Raw genomic sequence first — 6,418 nt, forward strand, 5'->3', positions numbered from 1 at the left:
TACTATTTCCTTTCCTATGTTAAGGAAGTTTTTGGCTATAATCTCTTCAATTATTTTCTCAGACACTTTATCTTCTTCTTGTTAGACCCCTATAATTCAAATGCTGGTGAATTTAATTTTGTCCCAGAGGTCTCTAAGTCTATCCTCAATTTTTCTCACCTTTCTTTTTTATTCTCCTCCTCAACAGTTATTTCCACCATTCCCCACCTCGTTTACCCATTCTTCTGCCTCAAGTATTTTGCTATTGATTCCTACTAGTATCTTTTTTATTTAAATTATTGTGTTGTTCAGCACTACATATTATTTAGTTTTTCTAGGTCCTTTTAAACCATTTCTTTATTTTTTCATTCTATTTTTGAGGTTTTTGATCATCTTTACTATCATTACCATGAATTCTTTTTCACATAGATTGCCTATTTACTTTTCATTTATCTGGTCTTGTAGGGTTTTACCTTGCTCCTTTGTCTGTGAGATATTTCTTTGTCTTCTCATTTTGTCTAGCTTACTGTGTTTGAAGTTTCCTTTTCCCAGGCTGCAGGGTCAAAATTCCTCTTGCTTGTTGTCCCTACCCTCAGTGGGTGAGGTTGGTCAAGTGATTTGTGGAGGCTTCATGGTAGTAGGCACTGGTGCCTGTGTTGTGGTGGGTGGAGCTCTTTTCCTTCTGATGGGCAGGGCCAACTCAGGCGGTGCATTTTGGGATGTCTGTGATCTTTGTTCTATAGGCAGCCTATTTGCTTATGGGTGAGGTGTGTTCCTGTCTTTCTTATTGTTTGGCATGAGGTGTCCAGCACTGGGCCTGCAGGCAGTTTGGTAGAGCCAAGTCATGGATACAGATGGAAGCCTCTGTGAAAACTGTTGCTGATTAAATTCTCTGAGTCTGGGAATTTCCTAGCAGTCCAGCATCCTCAACTTGATTCTCCCACAGCAGAGGCTCAGGCCTGACTTCCACTTTGGTAACAAGACCCCACAAGTCTCTCATCACAGCAATAAAGGGGATTAAAGAGGAAAAAGAAAAGGCAAACAAAACCCCAAATAGTAAAATCAAAATCAAACAAACAAAAACAAAACCACAGAAACACATACACACACAAGAAACAAAACAGAACCAAAGGAGGAAAACAAGAGAACAATCAACCAGACAAAAGAAGCCGAAAATAATATCATACCATTGAAAACAAAACTAGCAAAAGCAGAAAACAAAGTCAAAGCAAAGTAAAAATTGAAGAATAAAGCAAAGAAAACAAATCAGACAAAAATTATTTTTAAAAGGGAGAAAAACAAAGAAAAGCAGAAAGCAAACAAAAATGGAAATATAAAGAAATTAAAAACAAAGAAATACTTCACAGAACAACAGAAAGGTAAAGTAAAAGTAGAAATATTAAAAAAAAAAAACTTTTTTAAACCCCAAAAGACTGAATAAAAATAATAAACAACAAAAAGAAACAAAACAGAACCAACAACAGAATGAATCAAAGCTTAATAAAAGCAACAGTAATAATGTTTTCCTAGTGTCTCAGTTCTCAGTTTCTTTGCCCCCACCATGAGTCACAGCTTTGCCTTCAGAGGAGGCCCTCCAGTGCCTCTAGGCTGGTCTCTGGACCTGCTGTGGGACCTGTAGGGACAGTCCAGATTCTGGTCTGGCCCAACTCTCACATGTGCTTGCCCTCAAGGTCCACAATTGCCATAACTAGACTATTTCATTTTTTGGATTACTCATTGTCCATTCAGATATTCCATAGATGCAGGGTCTACTGACTGACTACAGAGATTTAATATGCAGCTTGTGCAGCTGATGGAAAGACTTTCTATCCTCTTCCTTAATCACCTCACCACTAGGGCTAAGCTGTGATTTTATCCCCACCTCTGTATTTGGGCCATCCATGAGACTCTGCTCCTGAGGCTGCCCTGGAGTAATTGGGTCTGCCCTGGTGAGGACAGGGTTCAGAGGTGGCATGGCTGCTTAAATTGCAAGATCCCTTGTGTGCTAGGTGTGCAGGGAAGCCAGTGGCCACAGGTGCAAGAGATATGGTCCTACTGGGAGCATTTTCTAGCACCATATGGCAGGCGCATGAGGGCCAGCCCTGGCCAGCCTTTTTCTATTGCTCAGCAGCAGGTGCTGGCATATGAGGAAAGAAGGCTACAAATGCAGGTGGCTCCACTCCCTGCATGTTACTCAGCAGTAGGGCCCTGCTTCCATGGCAGTCTGGCTTTCCTCCATAGACATTCCCCATTGCGAATTTCCTCCCTCATGTCCCTTCAGGTTGCCACAACCAAAAGTAGTCTTTGCCCTGGCTGTGGTCTCTAATTCCCACAATCCAGCTCCCAACCCCTGTGTGCTCTGGTAGACACACACCCCAGTCCAGGGCACATAGGGCCACAACATGGTCCATCTGTATAGTTCTCACTCTGTTGCCTCTGCCACAGATCAGCCACTTCACCATCCTCCAACAACTTCAAAAGCTTTTTTTTTTTTTTTTTTCTGTCCTGATCAACTGATTTCCACCTTCATGAGGGGGCTTCCCCTGATATGGGAATCTCCCTTCTCCTTCAGCATGCCCCTCCACAGAATCCAGGTTTTGTTACACTTCTTCTCCTCTTCTCTTCTTTCTTCCTACCAAGTTATGCAAGAATCATTATAGTTCCTACTGGTGACCAAAGTCTTCTGCTAGTGTTCAGCTGGTGTTTTGTGAGAGCTGTTGCACCTGTAGATGTATTCCTGATGCATCCGTGGAGAGAGATAAATTCCATGTCCTTCTATTTCTCTGCCACCTTGATTTTCCACAACAATGTAGTTTTATTCTTAACTAGCATGATTTCTTCTTCCAGAATAAGAAAAAGGAAAATATAGGGGGAAAACACAACAGATATTTTTTAATTGTACAAAGCTTGTGGAAAAAGGAAACTTGGTTATGGAATTTTATGTGTGTGCGGTTTTAATATTTGAATGCATTGATTTATATGCTTTTAAATGAGCCTTAATATCAAAAGTGTACTGATACAAAAGTAGAATGACTCTTTTTTTTTTTTTTTTCCGAAATCTTTCTTGGCCCCTTCTCCTTTCCATTTGTTGGTATTTTTTAAATTCTTTTTTTTAATTTTATTTTATTTTTTAAATTTACAATACTGTATTGGTTTTGCCATATATTGAAATGAATCCACCACAGGTTTACATGTGTTCCCCATCCTGAACCCTCCTCCCTACTCCCTCCCCATACCACCCCTCTGGGTGGTCCCAGTGCACCAGCCCGCCACTATGGAGAACAGTGTGGAGATTCCTTAAAAAACTGGAAATAGAACTGCCTTATGACCCACCAATCCCACTGCTGGGCATACACACTGAGGAAACCAGAAGGGAAAGAGACACGTGTACCCCAATGTTCATCGCAGCGCTGTTTATAATAGCCAGGACATGGAAGCAACCTAGATGTCCATCAGCAGATGAATGGATAAGAAAGCTGTGGTACATACACACAATGGAGTATTACTCAGGAATTAAAAAGAATACATTTGAATCACTTCTAATGAGGTGGATGAAACTGGAGCCTATTATACAGAGTGAAGTAAGCCAGAAAGAAAAACACCAATACAGTATACTAATGTATATATATGGAATTTAGAAAGATGGTAACAATAACCCCGTATACGAGACAGCAAAAGAGACACTGATGTATAGTACAGTCTTTTGGACTCTGTGGGAGAGGGAGAGGGTGGGATGATTTGGGAGAATGGCATTGAAATATGTATAATATCATATATGAAACGAGTCGCCAGTCCAGGTTCGATGCACGATACTAGAATGACTCTTTTATTGGATTATTGATCTTTCCTTAATAAGAGATTGTAAAAGGTTTTTCTTTACCTTTTAAATAAACTGCTTAGGAAATATTCTTAATTTTAACAGAATAATTTCCTCCACCTTATGCTAACATTTATCATGTTCTAGATTTCTTAACAGAGTGGAACTTTTGTTTCACAGTGATCTGTGAACCAACTTAATTAGATGTTCAAATCTTTTGACTTTTTTGATAACCTCTCCAAAGGAAAAGCTAAAAGAAATTTTCTTCTCCTCAAATTGACTTTAAGATTTCCCAGAAGGCCCCTGAAAAATCTTGGAGGGTTTGTTCTTTCATCTTGCAAGGAGAAAAAAGTAAATTAAGAAGTAATTGGGTTTATTTGATATATTTAATTGCATGGAAAAGCATTTTCAAATAAGTAGAGAACCTAAACTACCCCAGATTATGTTCATATAGTAAACGTTATTACTAAACATATTTCAGAAATTGTATGAAGTCCACTGAAATATGTCATACAGTTTTTAATACATGATTATCCTTTATATAATTTTTCAGTAATGATACCAGTTTTTATCTTAATATGTCAAAAATAACTAAATTTTCTTTCTTTTTTTTTTTTGAGTAAAACTGTATGCCTTTATTCAACATAAAATGAGTCATTAAGATAAAATACAGTTTGTCCATGTGCAGAAACAATACTATACATTCAATCCTGAAGGTAGTTTTATACGACCAATAAGAGGAACAGTCTAAAAGTAGGAAGAATAAAGATAAGAGTGAGGAGGAGCTAAAAGGCAGGGCTTTATCTGTCAAAGTGCTAAGGCCTATGCGTACAAAAATTTTAAAGTAAGACCAGCTAAGGTCATTTCTTCCATTCTGATTTCTCTTGGTGCTGGTGAAAGTCTTAGGGTATGATGCAATGAGTCACAGAATTAATATGGGTTTAAAAAAAATAGGTCATAGCACTTATGGTTAAGTTTTTAATTTCTAGAGTTTCATTTATCATGTACTCTAGATCTTTCATGGGTTCTAAAAATTTCATAACAAACTTTCTAATAACAAACTTGCTCTTCAATAAGTTTATTATCAGAGTAAAACTGTCAGGTCCTTTTCAGCACAGATTCTGTCTCTGTATACAACAACAGGAAACCAATTTTGAGGCTCTGTAAGTTTCATTAATTTAAAGCTTGTTCAGAATGGTTACATATGGATTCAGCTGGGTTCCTTTCAAACTACTATGTCTGAAAACCTAAAATGAAAACAATGGCTGACATGGAGTTCAAGTCCAACTCCAGTGTTTCTAAGCTCTGAAAACATTAGATACTGGTTTTTTAAAAGAATTGACCCAAGAAATATAAGATTTTACGTACCACACTTTCCATAGGAAGGACATAGACTGTGTGTATAGTAATAGTTCTAAAGTATCTTCAGGTATTTTAATAGCATTTAGTGCATTGCTTTCTTATTGGGCTAATCTGAATATTATTTACAAAGAGGATCCAAGTGCTCTAACTGGTTTAATATATAATTTGTCTGAACCAATGTCTGCATCACTTAGCCACAGGTGCACAACCTTAAATGCTGAGCAGTGGCCAAAGCTGTCACTAGATAATATGGTTCAATAGAAAACCATCACATAGCCCACAAAATGCCTCACATCAAATTCCATGTTCCACTCATGGCAATTCATTACATTACAGGAATCCAAAACCTTAAAAAAGTTTCAGTAAAAGGATAAAAATAATTTTAAGTTTTAATCTATCTTAAATACAATCTTGGATTTATCTTTCTTCTTCCCTAGGCACTCACTAAGCTTTGCAGCCAAGATGAAAATCAGGATTTTCCCTTCAGTTCCTTTTGAGCTTGAAGAACCAGGAAAACTGAATTTGCAGTTATTCTTCATGAGCGCCGGTTATCTAGTCACAGCCCACCTCAACAGCTCATCAGCTCTCTCTTCCAAGTTTAGTCTGTGACAAGGAAATCTTGGTAGGCATGACCTTTTTAGGTTAAGACTGAGAGATACACAGTGGTACAGAGATTCCTTAGCTTATACAGTCCTTATAAAAGGAACCCAATCTTCTGTTTAAGGTCATTAAGTATAAGGAAAATACAGGGTATCTAATCTCTTACTTTTATACTGAGACTGTATTACATGGTGGATACACCTAATACCTTTTTGACTGAAAGGTGAACATGGATATTTTTTTTGTTTTGTTTTGTTTTTTTTTTTTTTTGTTGTTTTGTTTTTTTTGGATATTTTGGAATACAGAAATTCAAGCTGCAAACCCATAATCCAGGTAAAGAAAGTTTAAAGATAAGCACTGAGAAAATAAATTTATCCTTTTAAAATCTTTCTACTGGAAAGTCATAAAGAATTAGGATTTAGGCCACTTTATAAGGGCAAGTGTCCTGCTGATTTTCTTGTCTAATGAATTCTCATTAGATATTTAACCATAGCGTGAGTTCATGCTAATACGCTTCAGTCATGTCTGACTGTGTGAGACCCTGATGACTGAAGCCAGACAAGCTTCTCTGTTTAACCATACTGCTGCTGCTGCTAAGTCGCTTCAGTCATGTCCGACTCTGTGCGACCCCATAGACGGCAGCCCACCAGGCTCCCCTGT

Source organism: Bubalus bubalis, chromosome X (assembly GCF_019923935.1).
Source record: "Bubalus bubalis isolate 160015118507 breed Murrah chromosome X, NDDB_SH_1, whole genome shotgun sequence".
Classification (NCBI taxonomy): domain Eukaryota; kingdom Metazoa; phylum Chordata; class Mammalia; order Artiodactyla; family Bovidae; genus Bubalus; species Bubalus bubalis.